The sequence below is a fragment of the Moschus berezovskii genome, chromosome 18 (genome assembly GCF_049115385.1).
Source record: "Moschus berezovskii isolate FMDL1 chromosome 18, NW_MosBer_1.0, whole genome shotgun sequence".
In the NCBI taxonomy this organism is placed as follows: Eukaryota; Metazoa; Chordata; class Mammalia; order Artiodactyla; family Moschidae; genus Moschus; species Moschus berezovskii.
The window spans coordinates 65850775-65874964 of record NC_142477.1 but is presented as its reverse complement, the minus strand read 5'-3'; positions in this window follow the sequence as shown (position 1 = coordinate 65874964).

The window sequence follows — 24190 nt, the reverse complement described above, 5'->3', positions numbered from 1 at the left end:
ACTCTTTGGTTTCACAATGTATATATGTTATGTTTACAGTATGCTATATTCTATTGTGTGCAATAGCATTTTGTCTTAAAAATGTACATTTCTTAATTAAAAAATACTTCATTGCTAAAAAGTTCTAACCATCATCTGACAATGTAGGGTTTCTACAAACCCTCAATTTGTAAAATACACAATATCTATGCAGCACAAGAAAGCAAAGTGCTGTAAAACAATGTATGTCTGCACATGCGAAATGACAATGTTAGGATTGGTAAAAGACAAAAAGAAAACAAAAGGGCATACTTATCTAACATACAATGGAGTTATTTTTTCCCTTACAAAGTAGAGATGTTAATAAAATAAAGGGGCAAAAATTGTAAATAAGAAATTCACAAAAGAAGAATCACGAAGGAACAATAAAACAGTCACTCTCACTAGAAATCAAAGAATGCAAGTAGTGTTAGTTGCTCAGTTGTGTCTGATTCTTTGTGACCCAATGGACTGTAGCCCATCAGGCTCCTCTATCTGTGGAATTCTCCAGGCAAGAGTACTGGAGTGGGTTGCCACTCCCTTCTCGAGGGGATCTTTCCAACCCAGGGATCGAATACAGGTCTTCTGTACTGCAGGCAGATTCTTTACTGTCTGAACCACCAGGGAAGTGCACCACAAAAGAAGGAACAATTAAATAGTCACTCTCACTAGTAATCAAAGAAGGCAAACTAAAGCACAAATGAGAACTGTTTTTCTGAGCAAAGGAAAGAAGATATTTTTAAAAATCAGTTTAATTGGATTATAATTACAATATTGTGATGGTGTTTGTTATACATCAACATGAATAAAAGTTTTATAATGTAACAGTATATAACACTTTGTATATTAGCAGGCCATGAATTTGCTGAAAGAAAAGATTTTTGTACAAATGTAGAAAATGAAAAACCTTCATCCTTTTTTCTAAATCAAAAATTCTTTTTAAAACAATTTCTGGGGATGTAAGGTATGGTATGATTATAATTAATAATACTCTATTACCTACTTGAAAGTTGCTAAGTGAACAGATCTTAAATGCTCTCACTGCAAAAAAGAAATGACAACTGTGTGATATGATGGAGGTATTAGCTAACATGGTAGTAGTCATTTTGCAATACATAACTGTATGAAATCAATATGCATTTACCTTAAACTTATATACATGTTATACATCAATTACAACCTCAATAAAGCTAAAGAATAAATCAACTTTTTAGTTAGGCATTTTCTCTCATGTATCCTTGAAAAACTATCCATAACCACGACCGCTGAACTTAAAAATCTGACACAGTGGTTAGCAACTAAATAGTTAATATCTATCTGAATGAATTCATGATATATTCGTTTTATGAAAGACTAGTTTTCTCCGAGTTCTTTTTTCTGCATGGCCAAGTCTTCACCCACAGAACTTCCCATGAAGCTGCTGATTTTGCAGAAGTGGTGGGTGGAGCTCTTTTTGTCAGCCTACAAGGCCCCTAAGAATCAAGGCCCCATTGTGTCCTTGCCGGGAAGCAGTAGCAATTCTCGAGGCAAGCAGGTCTCAGCAAGCCCAGCCATAGGAGATCCATTCAGGTCAGCTATGCATAGGCTCAGTTGTTGACACATAAGTCACCAATGACTTATTCAAAAATAATGTTAAAAGATTTTCCAGTTTTACATTCTAACAAAAAATAACATTGGAAGCTAAATTCAAGCTCCTATATTATAACTGACTTGTGTCAGCCAGCTTATATTTCAAGGCGGACAGGTTTCCATTTGTTAAGGAATGAAGTTGTATTTGTTTAGGGGCCTGGTACTCTAAACAGAATTGTCCCAGAGACTGCTACTAAAACATCTAAGAAATTAATATTTAATAAGAGAATTTATTAAGCACATACCAAATTTCGGATATTATTCTAAGTGCTTTAGGTGTTTTAATTCATTTAATGCAATGAGAACACTTTACAGCCAGGGAAAATAAGTCTCACACAAAAGGTGACTGACTTGCCCAAGGACACACAACGAAAAACAGCAAGCCCAGAATTTGAACTCTGGTGACAGGGTGCTTAAGATTCTGTTCCTAACTACCAAGATATTTGACAAAGAAAGAAAGATACTGAATATAGAAGAATGAGTCTCCCAGGTGGCTCAGAGGTAAAGAACCAGCCAATGCAGGAGATGCAGGAGACACGGGCTCGATCCCTGGGTCGAGAGGATCCCTGGCTTGGAAGAATCCCCTGGAGGAGGAAATGGCAACCCACTCCAGTGTTCTTGCCTGCAAAATCACATGAACAGAGGAGCCTTGGGCTACAGCCCATGGGGTCATAAAGAGTCAGACACGACTGAGCGATTGAGCACACGCACATACATAGAACAGTTGGCTATTTTTCTGATTATAAATTGTTCTAGCAAATATAGAGTTGAAAATTTATGATGTGTCTAGAGAAAGAAAACCACTACCCCAGAACGTAAAGGAGAACAGAAGTTTTCAAAAGCAGGTAGCTCTGGCTGGATGCTGTGTTAAACAGGGAATTGTGGTGGCCAGTCATTTGCATCTTTTACTGTGGACCAAGCCAACACATCAAACCTCATTACCACAGTCATATTAAATTACCTTTCATAACTTAATAAAAGGTGATGCTAGACCATGAAGAGGAGTTATCAGCTCAACATGCTGATGTGTTCTCTGACAAAGGATCAACTAGACAGATCCAATTCCTAATCTTCCATAGTTATGCTGGTGATCAAATCATGACACTTTGGCCAAAGTGCCAAATGCTTCTTTATCTGTGCTTTTTCTTTTTTTTTCCCCAAGGTAGCTATGTTAGAAGTGGGGCTTCCCAGGTGGAGCTAGTGGTAAAGAATCTGCCTGCCAAAGCAGGAGACACAAGATACGGGATACGATCCTGGGGTCAGGAAGATTCCCTGGAGGAGGAAATGACAACCCACTTCAGTATCCTTGTCTGAAAAAATCCCATGGACAGAGGAGCCTGATGGGCTATAGCTGATAGGATCGCAAAGAGTCAGACATGACTTAGAACACACACACCACACACACACGTTAGAAGTAAAATAGACCAATTTTATTTTTATCTTTTATCATCATATCTCCTTTCCTTGTGATAAGGAGGTCGTAAGTAGAGAGACTGCTGGGAAAGTGTAGCCCAAGATTTTGAAAACTCTAGTACAAAACAGAGTCTTACTTAGATTGACTCGAATGTCAACATAGTAGCGACCATTAAGTGTGCTCTTAGGTTTTTAGAAAGATTCTGGTACTTTGGTAATTAGGTTGTATTAGTTTAGCTGCAGGAAGAACTTGGCACATGTCCAAGTTTTGTTTGTTTGACTAGACTTCTTTGGTAAGGAAAAGTAATCCTTTCTTCATCCTTATTTATTCATTCAATTATTTATATCATCACAAATTTATATTTAATTATTCTTTCCTGATTCTGAAATCAACAACTTCAAGTAGCCTCGGTTACTTTTATTTGAGACGATATTTGGAAACCAAGGTCTGGAGGATGGATATTTTATTTTTTAATCTTTTTTCTTTTAGAAACTGAGTTAAATTCAACTGCATTTTGTTACGAAGACTGACATATTTAGAGTATCATCTTTCTAAAAAAAAAGTTTTTGTTTACTATGTATTTCCTTTCCCTTTTTTACATCTTTCCTGCCTGCTATTAATCTTATGGAATTTACTTTCATTTTTCCTTCTGCTGACTTGAAAGGTGCAGAGTGTATTACATATTTAGCTATGACCATTAAATTTTTAATATAAGTATTTATCTAAACATTTTTCTAGCAAAGTACAATATTTTTAGCCCTCTCCTATACAAGGTATCTATCCACAGCATCTATACCCTGAATTCTGTTCATCTTCAGTAACTGTTCTAAATTTATTTCAACATTTAAAAACCTTTTTGTCATGCCTGCATGCTTAGTCGTGTCTGACTCTTTGCTCCCCTTTGAACTGTAGCCCACCAGGCTCCTCTGTCCATGGAGTTTTCCATGCAAGAATACAGGAGCGGGTTGCTATTTCCTTCTCCAGGCGATTATCCCCACCCAGGGATCAAATCCATCTCCTGCATCTCCTGCATGGCAGGCAGACTCTACCCACTGAACTATTGGGGAAGGCCTCCTCCAGTCAAAAAACAAAAAACGTTTTGAGTGTATATATCATATATTTTCATAAAACAAATAATTAAAAACTGTATAAAATGCATGCAGATCAAGAAACAATATTATCAACACTCAGTTCAGTTCAGTTCAGTTCAGTCGCTCAGTCGTGTCCGACTCTCCGCGACCCCATGAATCACAGCACGCCAGGCCTCCCTGTCCATCACCAACTCCCGGAGTACACTCAAACTCATGTCCACAGAGTCGGTGATGCCATCCAGCCATCTCATTCTCCGTCGTCCCCTTCTCCTCCCGCCCCCAACCTTTCCCAGCATCAGAGTCTTTTCCAGTGAGTCAACTCGTCGCATGAGGTGGCCAAAGTATTGCAGTTTCAGCTTTAGCATCAGTCCCTCCAATGAACATCTATGATTGATCTCCTTTAGAATGGACTGGTTGGATCTCCTTGCAGTATAAGGGACTCTCAAGAGTCTTCTCCAACACCACAGTTCAAAAGCATCGATTCTTCGGCGATCAGCCTTCTTCACAGTCCAACTCTCACAACCATACATGACTACAGGAAAAACCATTGCCTTGACTAGACGGACCTTGGTTGGCAAAGTAATGTCTCTGCTTTTTAATATACTATCAAGGCTGGTCATAACTTTCCTTCCAAGGAGCAAGCGTCTTTTAATTTCATGGCTGCAATCAGCATCTGCAGTGATTTTGGAGCCCAAAAAAACAAAGTCTGACACTGTTTCCACTGTTTTTCCATCTATTTCCCATGAAGTGATGGGACCAGATGCCACGATCTTTGTTTTCTGAATGTTGAGCTTCAAACCAACCTTTTCACTCTCCTCTTTCACTTTCATCAAGAGGCTTTTGAGTTCCTCTTCACTTTCTGCCATAAGGATAGTGTCATCTGCATATCTGAGGTTATTGATATTTCTCCCAGCAATCTTGATTCTAGCTTGTGCTTCTTCCAGCCCAGCATTCCTCATGATGTACTCTGCATATAAGTTAAATAAGCAAGGTGACAATATACAACCTTGACGTACACCTTTTCCTATTTGGAACCAGTCTGTTGTTCCATGTCCAGTTCTAATTGTTGCTTCCTGACCTGCATACAGGTTTCTCAAGAGGCAGGTCAGGTGGTCTGGGATTCCCATCTCTTGAAGAATGTTCCACAGTTTATTGTGATCCACACAGTCAAAGGCTTTGGCATAGTCAATGAAGCAGAAATAGATGTTTTTCTGAAACTCTCTTGCTTTCTCCATGATCCAGCGGATGTTGGCAATTTGATCTCTGGTGCCTCTGCCTTTTCTAAAACCTGCTTGAACATCTGGGAGTTCACGGTTTACATATTGCTGAAGTCTGGCTTGGAGAATTTTGAGCATGACTTTACTAGCGTGTGAGATGAGGGCAATTGTCCGGTAGTTTGAGCATTCTTTGGCATTGCCTTTCTTTGGGATTGGAATGAAGACTGACCTCTTCCAATCCTGTGGCCACTGCTGAGTTTTCCAAATCTGCTGGCATATTGAGTGCAGCACTTTCACAGCATCATCGTTCAAGACTTGTAATAGCTCAACTGGAATTCCATCACCTCCACTAGCTTTGTTAGTAGTGATGCTTTCTAAGGCCCACTTGACTTCACATTCCAAGATGTCTGGCTCTAGGTCAGTGATCACGTTATCGTGACTATCTTGGTCGGGAAGATCTTTTTTATATAGTTCTTCTGTGTATTCTTGCCACCTCTTCTTAATATCTTCTGCTTCTGTTAGGTCCATACCATTTCTGTCCTTTATCGAGCCCATCTTTGCATGAAATGTTCCCTTGGAATCTCTAATTTTCTTGAAGAGGTCTCTTGTTTTTCCTATTCTGTTGTTTTCCTCTATTTCTTTGCATTGATCGCTGAGGAAGTCTTTCTTATCTCTCCTTGCTATTCTTTGGAACTCTGCATTCAGATGCTTATATCTTTCCTTTTCTCCTTTGCTTTTCGCTTCTCTTCTTTTCACAGCTATTTGTAAGGCCTCCTCAGACAGCCATTTCGCTCTTTTGCATTTCTTTTCCATGGGGATGGTCTTGTTCCCTGTCTCCTGTACAATGTCACGAACCTCCGTCCAGAGTTCATCAGGCACTCTATCTATCAGATCTAGTCCCTTAAATCTATTTCTCACTTCCACTGTATAATCATAAGGGATTTGATTGAGGTCATATCTGAATGGTCTAGTGGTTTTCCCTACTTTCTTCAATTTAAGTCTGAACTTCGCAATAAGGAGTTCATGATCTGAGCCACAGTCAGCTCCCGGTCTTGTTTTTGCTAACTGTATACAGCTTCTCCATCTTTGATTGCAAAGAATATAATCAATCTGATTTCGGTGTTGACCATCTGGTGATGTCCATGTGTAGAGTCTTCTCTTGTGTTGTTGGAAGAGGGTGTTTGCTATGACCAGTGAATTCTCTTGACAAAACTCTATTAGCCTTTGCCCTGCTTCATTCCGTGCTCCAAGGCCATAGATTTGTTTACATTATTTTTGACTTCTTGTAGCATTTACTCTTTCATTTTTAGCTTCTTTCACGCAATATCATTTTTGTGAGATTACATTTTTGCATGTAATTTTTGCATTTATTACATGTAATAAATAGTTCAGTCTTACTGGTATGTACTATTTGTTGAGTGAATGTAAAACTTATTTATATATTCTGTTAGTAGGCAATTGAACTGTTTCCAGTCTTCTGCTGCCTTTGGTTCACATGTATAGATAGAAGTCTGAAACCTGCATGACTTTTCCTCCCATTTTAGGTGATCTGTGACTTCTGTCTCAATGCTTTTAGAATTATTGGACTTTGAATTTCAAAGTATCATAAGGAATTGTTGATAGCATTCCAATAACTTTACCTAGTTAAGTAATTCTTTTTATTTACACAGTTTCTTTTAATTCAATTCAGGGTTCTTCTTTTTTTCTTTTGTATTTCTAACTTTTTAAATATTTCATTCACACTCATTATTAATATGCAGGATCTCTGGTTTTGCATCTTATATCTATTACCTACTCCTTTATTATTTCCAACTTTCTGCTTCTTCCCTCTGCATGCTTTGGAATTTCCTCCCATTCATCTTCCAGGGTACGGATTTGTCTGTCTGCACTGTTCTTTTCTCTATATCTCTGTCTCTTTGAACTATATTACCATTTAAAAATTTGAAACATTTTAAAATTTGTTTTTATAACAAAGTTGGTACTTTTTAATTTCCAGTCTCTTTATTTTATTTTTTATCTTTTTTCCTTAGTTCATATCTTTCTCTCTTTTTTTTTTTTGATTATTCCTTTAAAGTGAAAATATTTATTATCTACTTTTTTTCTATTTCCCAGAATAAGTATTTTCTAAAATGATGTTCTTTCTTGGAATGTAGTATTTATTTTCCTTGTTTATTACAGAATTTTTTAGAAGTCTTGTTTATTCCTTTGCTTGAGTTAAAGAGACAGGCTATCTCTGTCATTTTTAAACAAACAAACAATAAATAATATAGATGGAGTCCTGCATTTCCTCTTGTTTTACTCAATTTCCTGTCTCGCCTTTGAATCTAGTCTGAATGCCTGGCTGAACAAACTAATGTAATCTGTTCAGTCATTTAAGTTATCCAGAAGCCTTTGGTTGAGAATAGTTGGGATTATGAGCCATTATGATATTAAAATATTTGATTGTAAGCTTTTTCTACATATGTTTGAAACTAGTTCATCAAGTTCTAGTTCCACTGAGTTGGAAGAAGACTTTATTCAGTAGACACTAGTTACCGGTCATACCGGATCAAATTCAACATCAAGAAATTCCCACTACTATATCCTTTTGTTTGGTGAAAGAGAGTATTTTTTTTCTTCATCACAAGTATCTTCCCTTCACATATGACCATTCCCTTAATATGTGGCAGTAGAAATAGTTCCAGGTGAAGTGAGCTCCATCTCCTCAATGATCCACCTTTTAGACACTACTTCTCCAGATTACCATTGTTAATACACTTCTGAGACAAAGAATTCTCAGAGAAAACATCCTTTGCTTTCTTTAAGGGATCTGTGATTTCAAAACACAGCACAGAGATGGGTTCGTACTACAATAGTTCCTCCCAATTCTTTCAGTCTTGGTCCTTTCAAACTAAGGAATGTTTAGAAGAATTCTCCAGAATGATCTATTCTTAGTCGTCACAGTTCAGACTCCCCCATCATTCTCTCAGTTGTATGGTAACTCACTGAATCATTCTCTGTTTGGATTCAAAGTCAGTTTTTATTCTGTTAGAGATTTTAGAGCACCAGATTGACACTATTACAAAGATTAAATGCTGGTGTAAGTTTATTATATATTTCCCTCTCTGTAGTCTTTGAGTTGGAGAAGGCAATGGCACCCCACTCCAGTGTTCTTGCCTGGAAAATCCCAGGGATGGGGTAGCCTGGTGGGCTGCTGTCTATGGGGTCACACAGAGTCGGACATGACTGAAGTGACTTAGCAGCAGTCTTTGAGTTGGTTTTGATGATTAGAAGGGAAGGAATATTAAAACTGTTTTTACTTCTATCTTCTACTAAGCACTAGTCTTTTCAGTATTAGACATTGTGTATCTTTCCTTTTTCTTTTTATCTTAATGAATCCTGTATGGACCTAAGCCTTTTAGGGTGTAATAACCCAGGACAATTCACCACTTTCTTTATCTGTTTAATAAATGTGGCCTTTCATCAGTTAGATTTAATACATATGGAGCTTAACTGTGGTTATGGCAACATACTTCCCAATTTGCTCATTTTTTTCTTTTCCTCTTTTGATTTTTAATGAGGCAATTATGTTCTTTTTCACATATGCAGAATTCTTCTGTTGGGAATAATATTGCGACTTACTTTGCCAATAAAATTTCTGTTGCAGCAATATGGCAGGAAGTAAAGTGTTTTTTTCCCATAGGAATTCAGTTTTAGTTCGTTTCTCTAAGGTTTCCACTGCATATATGGAATACACTTCAATCTATAAATAAGAAATCTTCTGAAACCCAGTGGCAAAAGATAATGAGAGATACTTTAACAGTGCTTGCATGCAATCACTTTGCTTTAAAGCTTCCTTTGCATGACAGAGTGGTGTGGGGCTGAGAGAAATGCACATGTAAATTGTTAAAAATAGCATTCTTGATCTACAAACCTCTTGTTTCCACCCCTTTTACTTTCTTTTAAGATCTAATATGAATTGAAAGCTCTCAATGCTCAACATCTTAAAAAGAGAAAACAATGTAGAACCAGTGGGACTGCTCTACAGCATGTCCTTCTGCAAGGGCATCATCTGTTTGAATTATTACATCTAAGAGTTTGCGAATATGGTCTGATGAAAAAGATATGGATATGATATGGATCCAGTTCCACCCTTGCCTTTAGCTAGTGGTGTGACCTTGAGGGAGTCACTTTGTTAGGGGAAGCACACTGATTGAAACCTCCCACTCTGGCCAGGCACCATAGTAACCATTTGCATGAGTTGCTTTATGACAGCAGATCCTGATAAGGAATACGGAATAAGCCACCACCAACCGGAAGAGTTCGGGAAAGGTGGAAAGGAGACACCGTGTGTCTGTCCACTTCCCAGAATCCCCATCGCCAGCATCCATCTTGGCTGAGCGACGCGTGCGCCTCCAGGAAAGACTCTGAATTAAAATGATTGCCCAAAGACCACCCAGAAACTAATCCCATCACCATAAAACCCGAGACCGTGAGCCACGTGGCAGAGCAGTTCTCCTGGGTTCCCTTACTCTACTGCTTTCCACCCGGGTGCCCTTTCCCAATAAAATCTCTTGCTTTGTCAGCACATGTCTCCTCGGACAATTCTTTTCCGAGTGTTAGACAAGAGTCCAGTTTCGGGCCCCGGAAGGGGTGCCCTTTCCTGCAACAACTTTACTTTTCCAGGCATCTGCTTCCCTAATCCGTAAAATAAGAAGGTAACATTAGAGGTCCCCAAGCCTCCTTCCTGTTCTCAGACTCTGAAACACAAAGAGCCTCAGGTGTGCATTTACAAATAAGGGGTCTGCTAAGGCTCCTGAGCATGAACAAAAGTAGTCAAGCAGGCAGAAACATAGGGATAGTTTCAGGAGCCCCTAGGATATGCTTAGATATTGTCCAACTAAATATTGTGGGGAAACACTTTGATCACTATGCAAATCACTAGAATCTCATTTAGTCACATACTAGAATTGGTCTGACAATTTAAAATAAACTGTGTCACCAATACTGTTGCGTTCAACGCACAGCAGATATCTCTCATCACGTCTGAGCCTCAGACATGGACAGCCTGTTCCTGCCACTCCCTCTTGGTAGAGCATTCCAGAAATTGTCCCCAGTCAGTGAGGGTCAACACATAAGATGTTACTGCTCTGCCATCCTAAACCCAAGCGTGTTACTCAATATCCACAGTAAATTCCATTTTCAGAAACCTGACAGAACTTGCAACATTCTACACTGCTTGCCAATTATTTACTGAGAAATGCCCTGTCATCTTCCTTGAAGAATCTCCACAACGGGACACATTTTGAGAAAACTCTGGGAGGCAGTTTCTATGAAAGTTTTAGTTATGATCGATCCACTATAAGAACAGGATATTAATTCCTTTTTATGCAGATGAAGCTTGAAAAAAAATGAGCAAAGAGCTTGAGAATCTTGCCCTCTGGTAAAAGGGCTGTTGGAAACTTCCCACAGCAGTTTCCTGACCTGGAGCAACTCATTACAGAGAGGACACAGAGAAAGACCTAATTTCAGGACTAAGTAGCATACTCTCAGGAAAGGTACATTACTAGATCCTTGGAGAAAGAATGCATTTTTAATTGTCATTTTCCATTTATATAACAAATATTCCATGTCAAAACTAAAGGAGAGAGGGAGAGAAGGAGGGAGGGGAGGGAAACACAGAGAGAAATCTAAACAGAAAGTTAAAATTGCCGGTTGTCCCACTCTCTTTGAAACACTGCCATTAAAACTATTTTTATGTAGATTTTTAATACAAATTGATAATCAGAATATATGACTCTATTTTATATGTGCTAAAAAGGCCTATTGTTTTAGCATTTCCCTGCCCTCAAGCACATTCCATCTGCTTGCTAAAGTTCTTTGAAGTTGAGAAGACTCTTCTTTACCGATGGAATCCCTCAAACCATAATACTGAGACAGAGTATTGAACACAACACGGCGTTTAACATTCAGGTCTGTGTTCTTTGGATTTTCCATTAGAAATAAAGATATATTTTTATTGGGAATGAGACCAGAAACTCGAATCAGAACTAAGGAAACATTCAGATTCATCCGTCGCCAGTTTCTCTTTTTAAACATTATCACTTGAGTCTCTTTTCTCCCCAACCCATCTCTTTAAACAGGATGAGCACTATTTCAGTACTTCTCTGAAGCAGAATTATGTCATTGCCTGGAGCTGAGTGACAATGATCTGGTGCTTAAATCGGCTTTGTTATAACAGTAAGCATGGAAGTGGAAGAGAAAGAAGAAATGGACTGCACTTCATTACGTTTTCTAGTGCTGTTTCCACAGTTTATTGTGATCCACACAATCAAAGGCTTTGGTATAGTCAGTGAAGCAGAAATAGAAGTTTTTCTGGAACTCTCGCTTTCTCCATAATCCAGCGGATGTTGGCAATTTGATCTCTGGTTCCTCTGCCTTTTCTAAAACCTGCTTGAACATCTGGAAGTTCATGGTTCACATACTGCTGAAGCGTGGCTTGGAGAATTTTGAGCATGACTTTACTAGCGTGTGAGATGAGTGCAATTGTGCGGTAGTTTGAGCATTCTTTGGCATTGCCTTTCTTTGGGATTGGAATGAAGACTGACCTTTTCCAGTCTTGTGGCCACTGCTGAGTTTTCCAAATTTGCTGGCATATTGAGTGCAGCACTTTTACAGCATCATCTTTCAGGATTAGAAATAGCTCAACTGGAATTCCATCACCTCCACTAGCTTTGTTAGTAGTGATGCTCTCAAAGGCCCATTTGACTTCACATTCCAAGATGTCTGGCTCCAGGTGAGTGATCACACCATCGTGATTATCTTGGTCATGAAGATCTTTTTTGTACAGTTCTTCTGTGTATTCTTGCCACCTCTTCTTAATATCTTCTGCTTCTGTTAGGTCCATACCATTTCTGTCCTTTATCGAGCCCATCTTTGCATGAAATGTTCCCTTGGTATCTCTAATTTTCTTGAAGAGATCTCTTGTTTTTCCTATTCTGCTGTTTTCCTCTATTTCTTTGCATTGATCGCTGAGGAAGCCTTTCTTATCTCTCCTTGCTATTCTTTGGAATAGCAGATCACCTGACCTGCCTCTTGAGAAATCTGTATGCAGGTCAGGAAGCAACAGTCAGAACTGGACATGGAACAACAGACTGGTTCCAAATAGGAAAATGAGTACGTCAAGATTGTATATTGTCACCCAGCTTATTTAACTTCTATGCAGAGTACATCATGAGGAACACTGGGCTGGAAGAAGCACAAGCTGGAATCAAGAGTGCCGGGAGAAATATCAATAACCTCAGATATGCAGATGACACCACCCTTATGGCAGAAAGTGAAGAGGAACTCAAAAGCCTCTTGATGAAAGTGAAAGAGGAGAGTGAAAAGGTTGGCTTGAAGCTCAACATTCAGAAAACAAAGATCATGGCATCTGGTCCCATCACTTCATGGGAAATAGATGGGGAAACAGTGTCAGATTTTCTTTTTTTGCGCTCCAAAATCACTGCGGATGCTGATTGCAGCCATGAAATTAAAAGATGCTTACTCCTTGGAAGGAAAGTTACGACCAACCTACATAGCATATCAAAAAGCAGAGACATTACTTTGCCAACAAAGGTCAATCTAGTCAAGGCTATGGTTTTTCCAGTGGTCATGTATGGATGTGAGAGTTGAACTGTGAAGTAGGCTGATCACCAAAGAATTGATGGTTTTGAACTGTGGTGCTAGAGAAGACTCTTGAGAGTCCCTTTTACTGCAAGGAGATCCAACCATCCATTCAAAAGGAGATCAATCCTGGGTGTCCATTGGAAGGACTGATGCTAAAGCCAATACTTTGGCCACCTCATGCGAAGTGTTGACTCACTGGAAAAGACTCTGATGCTGGGAGGGATTGGGGGTGGGAGGAGAAGGGGACAACAGAGAATGAGATGGCTGGATTGCATCACCGACTCGATGGACATGAGTTTGAGTGAACTCCGGGAGTTGGTGATGGACAGGGAGGCCTGGCGTGCTGTGATTCATGGGGTCTCAAAGAGTCGGTCACGACTGAGCGACTGAACTGAACTGAACTGAAGTGAGTGCTGTTTAGTCCACTGGCCCACCTGCAGGAAGGATGGGACCTTAGGAATTACACTTGTTTCTGTTAAGTAACTGTTCTAACTCATCAGTGGAGGAACACTTGGAAAGGTTCTCCTCCCTTAGGAATGTTGGCCAGTCCTGTCTCCTTCCCTCCACACAGTACAAAGTATGAACTGCCCATCAGCTAGGCTTTATGCCAAGGATCAGAAATCATGTGACTTGTATTCAAAGAGAACCCAGAGGGGACTCCTCTTTTAGGAAAATATAAACATCAGTTAAAGAAGGAGGAACAGGGTGAGTAAACGTCCACAGACAGATGAACACGTGAAGCCAGGACTCATGTCCCATTGAATGGTCAGCAGACAGCAGCAAGAGGCTTGTTCCCCTGCTAAAAACCAAATGACAAGGACAATAGCAGGACAGTTCTGGCAATGTTTCCATGAGAGCATGTGAAACCCCAAAACACCAGACCTGAATAAAAGAACTGCCAAACCCTTGAGAAAACCATAATTAGAGGGACTCCTAAAACTTTCAGCAGGGCCAAAAATAAAGGAGGGGTGATTAAACCCACCAATTTTATTAAATAAGCTATTCATCTTATGGACAATGGTTCATAATTGTCTCCTATTATTTGGGAATCAGGGATGGATCCTGGTAGCAACCCAGTTAAAACTGAGGAGAAGGAAGATTAAATTGTTGTATCTGGTTTATCTTTTTTCTTAAGTGAGCAGTGAAACAACTGCAAGGCATATACTGCATACTTCATTCCTTGAATCAACAAGGGAGCCACGCCAAATGTCAGATTAAATATTCCACAGCTGAAGTGTTTGCATAACTTTTTGGTGGCTACCATTTAAAGAAAGAAAAACAGTGATGGGCCTTTAAAAAAAAATATTCCCTTAACTTGACATGCTCACGGTGTCCTGCCAGCAATTGCTCTCAACTTGGAAGGCGAGGCCATGCATATCTTGTCCCTGGAGCGACAGTGCCAGCTGGCAAGCGTGTCCCTGTGTTTCCATTCACCCTAGGAGTATGAAGCCCCACTGTGCGCCCTGAAGGCCACAGCTGCACTGCTGTATTGTTTAACCATCTCTGCTTTGGCCAAGAAGCAAGTTGTCTCAAGAAGGAATTTCCTGGTTTCTGAAGTGTCTGTCATGTTTCAACAATGAGTTTGCAATGGCTGCATGCATTTTCAGTTTGGGTTGGCTCTGTGAGTTTGCCCAGGAAACTGGAGACAGGTCTCTTTTTGAAACAAAATAATAAGTCTGAACAAATCAACTTTATTGTCGTTGGCTCTGTTGTGGCTCAGATTAATTTTAGCTCTATGTTTCTAAAGGGTTGCTCAAGAAACGATGCTCTTCAATCTCAGGTTGTTTGAGGGAAGAGAGGGAACTGACATTTTTAAGTGCCTACTGTTAGGTGCTTTGGATGTATGATCTCAATGACTCTTCTAACCATCTGAGGAAGTAGTTGTTTCTCTGTTCATTTTAGCAATGGGGAAATGGAGACACTGGGAAGGTCATTCACTTGCCCAAGGTCATGCAGTTAAGAGCGCAGCCTGTGAAGTCCTATGGCTTTGTTCCACCCCAGACCTGCTCCTTACTCTCTGCGACCTGGAGCAAGTCACTTCCCCTCTCTGCTCCAACTCTATCCTCTGGAAAATAATAATAGGTATTTTCCACCGAGAACTGAATAATGTGTGTAAAGGGATCAATGCCTGAGCTGGTCAGTACATTCAGCCCTTGTTACCTGACAGTGCAGGGATTTCAGCCCAGTGCAGCCCCCTTCCACATTGGTGCTAATGCCACCGCGTCACCAGTTTGCTGACCAATGCCAAACTGATCCATGGGGAAGTCTAAGTCAACACTGGTATTCAAGCTTCAAAGCTGAAGGCAGAGTTAATATCCTTGCTTCAAACTTATTTTCTCTATTGAAGCAAATAAGATCTGCAGCTCTGGCTCCAGCTCCTATGAAGGAAGCTCTTTCTGAAAAGGGACTAGAGAGGAGAAACGATGGATGGTATAGAGGGTGGGAGGTTCTGTTGTCTCATCATCCAGGTCAGGGCCTTGGATTCAGAAGTAAAATCTGCAACATTACTGTGTGGTGTGTTTTCTCATGACAGCCGATGTCTGATTTACCCACTGCAGCCAAGAGCAGAGCTAAACTGGTAGTCCTAACTGATATCAACCATCACAGTCCCTGTCAGCCTGGTGCTCAAGCCCCATCTGCATGCTTCCTCGGTGCCAGGCTCTGCGCTGGGCCCTGAAACGGAAATAGGGCTAAGACAGTCCCTGACCTTGCGGAGCTCAAAAACGTGACCCAGTGAGCCCAAACAGCAAAGGGATCTGGCTCTCCAATGAGGCTGTTTAAATTCTAGATCCTCTGAAATCCATTTGAGGGGAAACACGTATTTCATTAGTTGTCTTATAACCAGGAATTTCTGGTGCTTTGTGAAGAGGCTTAAGTAACTTTCTTTAATAATCCTCAGTGAGAAAACAAGAATCCACAAATAGGAGGGAGGCCCATAATGTTACCAACTCAGTTAATCACTTGGAAATTTTTCCAGTCTTGCAAGGATTTCTTGGGCTTCAGTTGCCCTAATAACTACCTGCAGGAACTTGAAATCAGAATACCTGAATATAAGTTCCGGACTTCCCTATTTACAAGCTGTATGATTTTAGCCAAAATCACTCAACTTATGTGAGTCATATTTTTGTAATCTGTAAAATGGAGAAGATAAATAATATTCAGGCTACATATTTATCATCAAAGAACAAATAGATTAATGTCTTTGCAAGCCCTTTTTATGAAGTAAAGACTTGTAAATACTTATTCTTGTTACTCCCACTCATACTTTCTCTTCCATTCATTTTAGAAACATTCTGTATTGTATGACTTTTAGATTGCAAGCTTTTTGCTTTATAATTCAATGTCTGTGAATATTTCAGTAAAGAGGGGGTTGAAAAGAAAGCATCAGTGAGCAATTTTTCAATACCACTTCCATGAGGGACAACAGGTAAAAATAAGACATCTCTCACTATTTGTAAACAACTATCAGTGAACTATTGACTTTATGTCATGTATTGTGCTAAATACTGTGTGTACGTGTGTGTAAAGTCCCACAACAATATCATTCTCACAATAGACTCATTATAATATGATTATTTCCATTTTACAAATAAAGAAACAAAAGCCCAAGCAATATCCTCAAGGTCAGAAATCTAGTAACCAGTTGAACTTGGTATGTGAACTTCTATCTGACTAACTCCAAAGTACAGATTTTTAACCACAATTTATCCTGTGTCTGAAGTGATGATAATACTAATATAAAATGGGAAAGGGATGATTAATAACCATGTCTATTTCTTACATTTATAGGAAACTGAAATATGATCACTTATGAATCTTGGAAGGTTGGAAAATAATTATAGATTTAATAATTATACCTATGGATGGAGAAGGCAATGGCAACCCACTCCAGTACTCTTGCCTGGAAAATCCCATGGACGGAGGAGCCTGGTAGGCTACAGTCCTAAAGACTGTAAAGGGGTCGCAAAGAGTTGGACACGACTGAGTGACTTCACTTTCACTTTTCAGTTTCATGCATTGGAGAAGGAAATGGCAACCCAATCCAGTGTTCTTGCCTGGAGAATCCCAGAGACGGGAGCCTGGTGGGCTGCCGTCTATGGGGTCACACAGAGTTGGACACGACTGACGTGACTTAGCAGCAGCATACCTATGGATAGAAATTTGTGAGTTATGATCTAAGGAAAGGATGAGCGAAAATTATAAAATATTATGTAAATATGTGGTGCTTTTTATACAAACCTCTTCTTTAACTGGACCTCTGTTTTCCCTGAACTGATCTCGAGGGTCTTATATCATTATGAACTCTTAGCTAGAAATAATCTCATCCACTCTGAATTCCCAGATCCTGTTAGAAGAATGTTCTTTTATGACTAACACTCCTGCCTGTATACCTTTGCACTTGCTCTTCGCACTGCCTGGAACATTATCTGTCAAGAAATCTGTTCAGCTCATCCACTCACTTCATGGAAGTGTCTGTTCAGATGTCCTTTATCAAACTGAGCTTCCAGTCATGTGACTTGACTAGGTCTCCTCACATCACATTGTACAAAATAGCCAAATCCCCCTCAAGGCTATTTATCCATTGCCTTATTTTCCATGTCTTCAAAGCACTTCTTACCACTGAATATATTATGAAATACGTGTATATTTGTTTACTGACTGCCCCCATGGCTCAGGCAGCAACTCTGTAAGAACAGGAAATTTTTTGTTTGTTTGTTTATTGCTTCCCCAGATCTAGATTACTTCCCCAGATCTAGACTAGCACTTGGCACAGAGTAGGTGCTGAATACATTTGATAAATGAATGAAGAATGATGAACATGGCCCTTTCTCTTTTATATCATTATTAGTTATACACGAGGAAGCTGAACTTTTTGAGGTCGAGGTCTGTGCCTGGTTCATTTTTACATCTCTCTAGTTCCTAACACAATATACATAATTTGTTTAGTGATTGACAATTTGCAGAGACATTATATATATTTCATTTGTGATCTCAGGACTCCATAACATGGTTTGGTATTTTTATCCCCATCTGCCTTCCTTGGCCTGCTATGACACAATACCACAGACTGTGTGACTTAAACCATGCACATTTATATCTCACAGTTCTGGAGGCTGGAAAGCCCAAGAATAAGGTATCAGCTGATTTGGTTTCTGCTTAGACCTCTTTTCCTGGTTTACAGACAGTCACCTTGTCTTACATGGTGGAGAGAGAGAAAGACAGAGGAGAAGAGCAAGCTCTAGTCTCTTCTTATAACCCCACTAATCCCATTCAGGAGGGCCCATCCTCACTACCTTGCCTAAACTTACCTACCCAAATTCCCACCTCCAAACACCTCACATGGGAGTTGGAGCTTCAACATACAAAGTTTAGGGGGATATCAACATTTGGTCTAACATGTCATCTTACAGATAAGAACATATAAGTCTGAGAAAGTCACTATTTTTCCAAAGTCAGAGATAATGCATAGGTCAGATCTCAAGCCTAGTTCTTTTCTCCACAAGTCTAAGATACTCTCTTTGACGGATCCCTGCCTCACCCTGTGTTAGACAGATTAACAACCACTGAGAAGGAAGTAATAAACGGATACGGAAGGAGTGCTCCCTTGGAGGTTTAGAGAGGTATGTATGTGTTCAGTCGCGTCCAGCTGTCTGCAGCCCCCATGGACTGTAGCCCACTGGGCTCCTCTGTCCATGGAATTTTCCAGGCAAGAATACTGGAGTGGGTTGACACTTCCTTCTCCAGATTTTCTCAACCCAAGGATCAAACCCAGGTCTTCTACGTCTCCTGCATCGCAGAAGATAATTTACCTGATACTTTACCACTACTGTCATTTGGTAGAAACTGCAAAAATCTTTCATACAGTCAGTGCAAAGGAAGATTCTTACTTTCAGGCTTTCATGAATATTATTTTTTAATCAAGCATTGTTTTAACATTTTATTCTGTAATTGGAAATCTATCCTCACATTGTTACATCCTCTTCCTTCAGGTTTGAGAAATAGAGGCTCTGTGAGGGCAAATAATTTGAACAGGCCACATAGCAACTAAGCTGAGAGAGACAGGATTTGAACTCAAGCCAGACTGTCCCTTTTTATACCTGCAGGAGAGCTCAGTTCTTAATATGACCATTGAGAAAACATCGTGTGCCCTCTTTGGCCTGCTTTCTCCAGTGGGCATGGTTTAGAATAGAGTTCTCTTCTCCAGTAGAAATTGAAAAGATATGTCTCTGACAACATAAAGCTTTGGTTGTTAATTATTCTTTCCTAAGTATGTATGTGTATGTGTGTCTATATATACACAAACATATGTATTTGGGGGACATACTTAAAGGATATGAATTTTTTCCCTGGATTCGATGAGCTCTTTAATCCCCAAATATTTGTGTAATCTGTCACTAAGCCCCAGAATTCCTGGAACCCTTATATAAAATCAACCCAGATTCCAAACTTAATGAGATTTATCCACCACTAATCTCCATATCTATTTTTAACAGAAATATCTTACTTATTTTCAAGATAGAACATGCCTCTATAACATGCCACTGCAGCAAATTATACATCCTTGTAGATCAGAATATAAAACAGAGTACAGGGCTAGATCTCAACCCAAAGAATGCTTTATCGTTTATATTTTAGGCTGAAATACAGATAGAAGGAAGAACTGTGAGGTTTAGACACTAAACAGACTAGTTTAAATTCAAAGCTACATTTAAATTTGTTTCCTTGTGAATGCCTGATTATGCTCCATAATTTGTAATTTCATTCTCTGTTTTACCCAATCATGGGCCAGAAAAAAACAAAACAAAATCCAAAACCTGCTTTGTTTGATGCCAGTAATAAATGTGGGACATTCTTTTCATTCATATGATAAGCTGCCTTGTCTTGGTACCCACTAAACATGAAAAATTGCTTGTACTGAGTGTGACCTAAGCTGAGAAACTCTGAAGTTCACTTCTGAAGTCCTCCATCTCTGAAGCCAACAGTTTCAATCCTTCTTTGGAACTCTTCAATGGATGTGGATTCATCTTTTAAAGTTAGCTTGGAAAGAGAAAAGAGAAATGCTTGGAAGACAAAACTAAGATGCCCATTCTACTCTCTGCATCTATAATATGAATAATTTAGCCTGATTAAGAGAATGCTAAACACCATTAAATCTCCAATATTCTCTGATGATCTTATTTTCTCCATATAATAAATACACTGTTCCACCAATCCAAAACTTATTTTCTTAACGATTTGACATGGAGCAGGTTGTTTAATTGGAGAAGGCAATGGCACCCCACTCCAGTACTCTTGCCTGGGAAATCCCATGGACGGAGGAGCCTGATAGGCTCCTGGGGTCCATGGGGTCGCGAAGTCGGACACGACTGAGCGACTTCACTTTCACTTTTCACTTTCATGCATTGGAGAAGGAAATGGCAACCCACTTCAGTGTTCTTGCCTGGAGAATCTCAGGGACGGAGGAGCCTGGTGGGCTGCTGTCTATGGGGTCGCACAGAGTCAGACATGACTGAAGTGACTTAGCAGCAGCAGCAGCAGGTTGTTTAATATGATTTCCCTGTGAGTAAAAGAAAATGACCTTTCTGAGGTTTGAAACTGATTCACAACAAATCAGTGCTAGAACAGTTATTTCTTCTTTGGCCTCTTATTCTGGATTCACAAGCCACAAAGCCCATGACACAGACCATTAGCTGTTTATCCTACTTCTGGCTGCCTTCTGAAAGTGTCAAAGTCTGTGCTGGAAAATGGAGAGAATACAGGTATACTGCATTTCCAGGGAATCCAGAGTCGCTAAGAATGCTTTCAAACATTAAAGTCCATTAAAAGCAGCTTTTTGTTTTAAGTATTGACACGGTAAAGGAACCTCTTCTTTAGCAGACAATCACTCTGCCAGCTTTTCTATTTGGCACGTCTAAATTTTTATAAGTCGGATGTATTTAAAGTGAGCATACTTATGAACAGACAGAGCATTAACCTCAGGAGAGTGACATAGTTCCTGGTGGACAAGCTGGGGGTGGTATTTGGTGCCTGTGGCAGCAAGGCCAGCGTGACAGGGGTGGTGGGCAGGTTCTTCAATGTCATTGCATTTAGAAGCTAAGAATCTTGGGCACGACATTCCTTAAAGGCACATGCTCATTGCCCCCATTGGTCTATGACTTTCAGAGTGTTTTCATCATGACACCTAAGCAAGTTGAACAGAAAAACAATTTTAAATAAAGTCTTCTGAAGATTCATTCTTGAAAGGAAGTAAAAATAAAGTGTCAGGATAGCAACTCAGAAAAAGAGGAGGGCTGTCAAATGTTAGAACGTAGGCCTGGATGCAGAGTATTTTCGGAAACAGATACAAAGGCTCTTCTCTCTTCTCCGTATGCACCCTGTCCTTCCAGGCCCTCATCTAACTAAGCAGAACCTGGATGAAACACACTGCTTTGAATACGAAACTAACTTGGGGAGGTCACAAATGAATCATTTTTTAATAGCACTGGACCTGATCAAATGTTAACCTCCAAATTTTCTTGAGGGACACTGTGAGGAAGATTTATATTAAAACCCCAGTTTCCATAGCTTCAGGAGACAACGCTGGCAGTGTAGGGTTGTCATCAGCATCGCTGTGCACTTGCTCGAATGTGGGAGGTGCTTTCTGAGTCTGTGCAGAACCAGTGTTACAGACTACATGCTTGTCCCCCAAAACTCACATGCTAAAAAAAACTAACCCCAATGTGATTGTATTAGGAGGTGGGGGCTTTGGGAGGTGATCTCATGAGGGTAGAGCCCTCATGAATGGGACTACTCTTGTTTTTCAGTTGCTAAGTCGTGTCCAACTCTGTGACCCCATGGGCTGCTGCATGTCAGGCTTCCCTGTCCTTCACTATCTCCTTGAGTTTGCTCCAACTCATATCTATTGAGTCGGTGATGCCATCCAACCATCTCATCCTCTGTCACCCTCTTCTCCTCTTGCCCTCAATCTTTCCCAACATCAGGGTCTTTTCTAATGAATCAGTTATTTGCATCAGGCGGCCAAAGTATTGGAGCTTCAGCTTCAGCATCAGTCCTTCCAATGAATATTCAGGGTTGATTTCCTTTATGATTGACTGGTTTGATCTCCTTTCAGTCTAAGGGATTCTCAAGAGTCTTCTCCAACACCACAGTTCGAAAGCACCAATTCTTCAGAGCTCAGCCTTCTTTACGGTCCAGCTGTCACACCTGTACATGCCTACTGGAAATACCATAGCTTTGACTATATGAAATTTTGTCAGCAAAGTGATGGCTCTGCTTTTCATATGTTGTCTAGGTTTGTCACAGCATTTCTTCCAAGGAGCAAGCTTCCTTTAATTTCATGCCTGCAGTCACCATCCACAATGATTTTGGAGCCCAAGAAAATAAAATCTGCCACTGTTTCCACATCTATGTGCCATGAAGTGATGGGACCACATGCCATGATCTTTGTCTTTTGAATGTTGAGTTTTAAACTAGCTTTTTCACTCTACTCTTTCACCCTCATAAAAAGGCTCTTTAGTTTCTCTTCACTTTCTACCATTAGAGCGCTATCATTTGTATATCTGAGGTTGTTGATATTTCTCCCAACAATAGTGGAATGGGTTGCCATTTCCTCCTCCAAGGGATTTTCCTGACCCAGGGATCAAACTTGTGTCTCTTCCATCTTCTCCATTGGCAGGGAGGTTTTTTACTGCTCGGGTCACCTGGGAAGACTCATGAATGGGGCTGCTGCTGCTGCTGCTAAGTTGCTTCAGTCGTGTCCGACTCTGTGCAACCCCATAGACAGCAGCCCACCAGGCTCCCCCGTCCCTGGGATTCTCCAGGAAAGAACACTGGAGTGGGTTGCCATTTCCTTCTCCAATGCATGCAAGTGAAAAGTGAAAATGAAGTTGCTCAGTTGTGTCTGACTCTTAGCGACCCCATGGACTGCAGCCTACCAGGCTCCTTCATCCATGGGATTTTCCAGGCAAGAGTACTGGTGTGGGGTGCCATTGCCTTCTCCCATGAATGGGATTAGTGCCTTATTAAAAAGACCTCAAAGAGCTCGATCGCCCTTTTTACCAGGTAAGGAATTAGCAAAAAGACAGCCATCTATGAACCAGGAAATAGGCTCCATCCAGATACCAAATCTGCTGAAGCCTTGAATTTGAACTTCCGTCCTCCATAACAGGGAGAAATGTTTAAATCTATGATTTTGTTACATCAGCCTGCACAGAAAAAGACACATAGTAAGCCCTGATACTGCCTGACTACACTGCTGAAAAGCAAACTTTATAAACTTCCCCATCCTTCTCAGAAACTAACATTTCATCCTCAGCACCTTTTAAACTTGTAAGGATGTGTGAGTTGGAATACAAAGAAAGCTGAGTGCCGAAGAATTGATGCTTTTGAACTGTGGTGTTGGAGAAGACCCAAGTCCCTTGGACTGCAAGGAGATACAACCAGTCCATCCTAAAGGAAATCAATCATGAATATTCATTGGAAGGACTGATGCTGAAGCTGAAACTCTAGTACTCTGGCCACCTAATAAAAGGAACTGACACATCTGAAAAGACCTGATGCTGGGAAAGATTGAAGGCAGGAGGAGAAGGGGACAACAGAGAATGAGATGATTGGATGGCATCACTGACTCAATGGACATGAGTTTGAGTAAACTCTGGGAGGCCTGGTATGCTGCAGTCCATAGGGTAGCAAAGAGTCGGACACGACTGACCGACTGAACTGAACTGAACTGAACCTTGTAAGCTCGCACAAATGCTGGTCATATGCTACTTAATTTCCTTAAAGCTGTTTATAGCTCAAGCTGTATCCTCCTCTAACTCCTATTTCTTCTCCTAATTTCATAAATTAAGTGTAGTATTTCAATTGGTGAGGCTTCTTTTAATTCCTCCCTCCATCATCCCCCATGTTAGGGATAATTTGAAGTGGTCAGAGAAAAAAATTACGCATCTGCCTAACATTCAATGTACATCTATATACAAAACATTGTGGAGCATCCAAAGCTGAATGAGAGTCAGATCCATCTCTCACAGAGTTTAATCCATAGGCAAGAGAAAACATAAAAAACTATGTTACAAGACAGAAAAAATTGTTAGATGTTAGTAGCAAGTTTCAAGGAAAATGACATTTGGTCTCCCCGGGAAGATTCTCATGGAAGTCATTTTTGTATTGAGCCT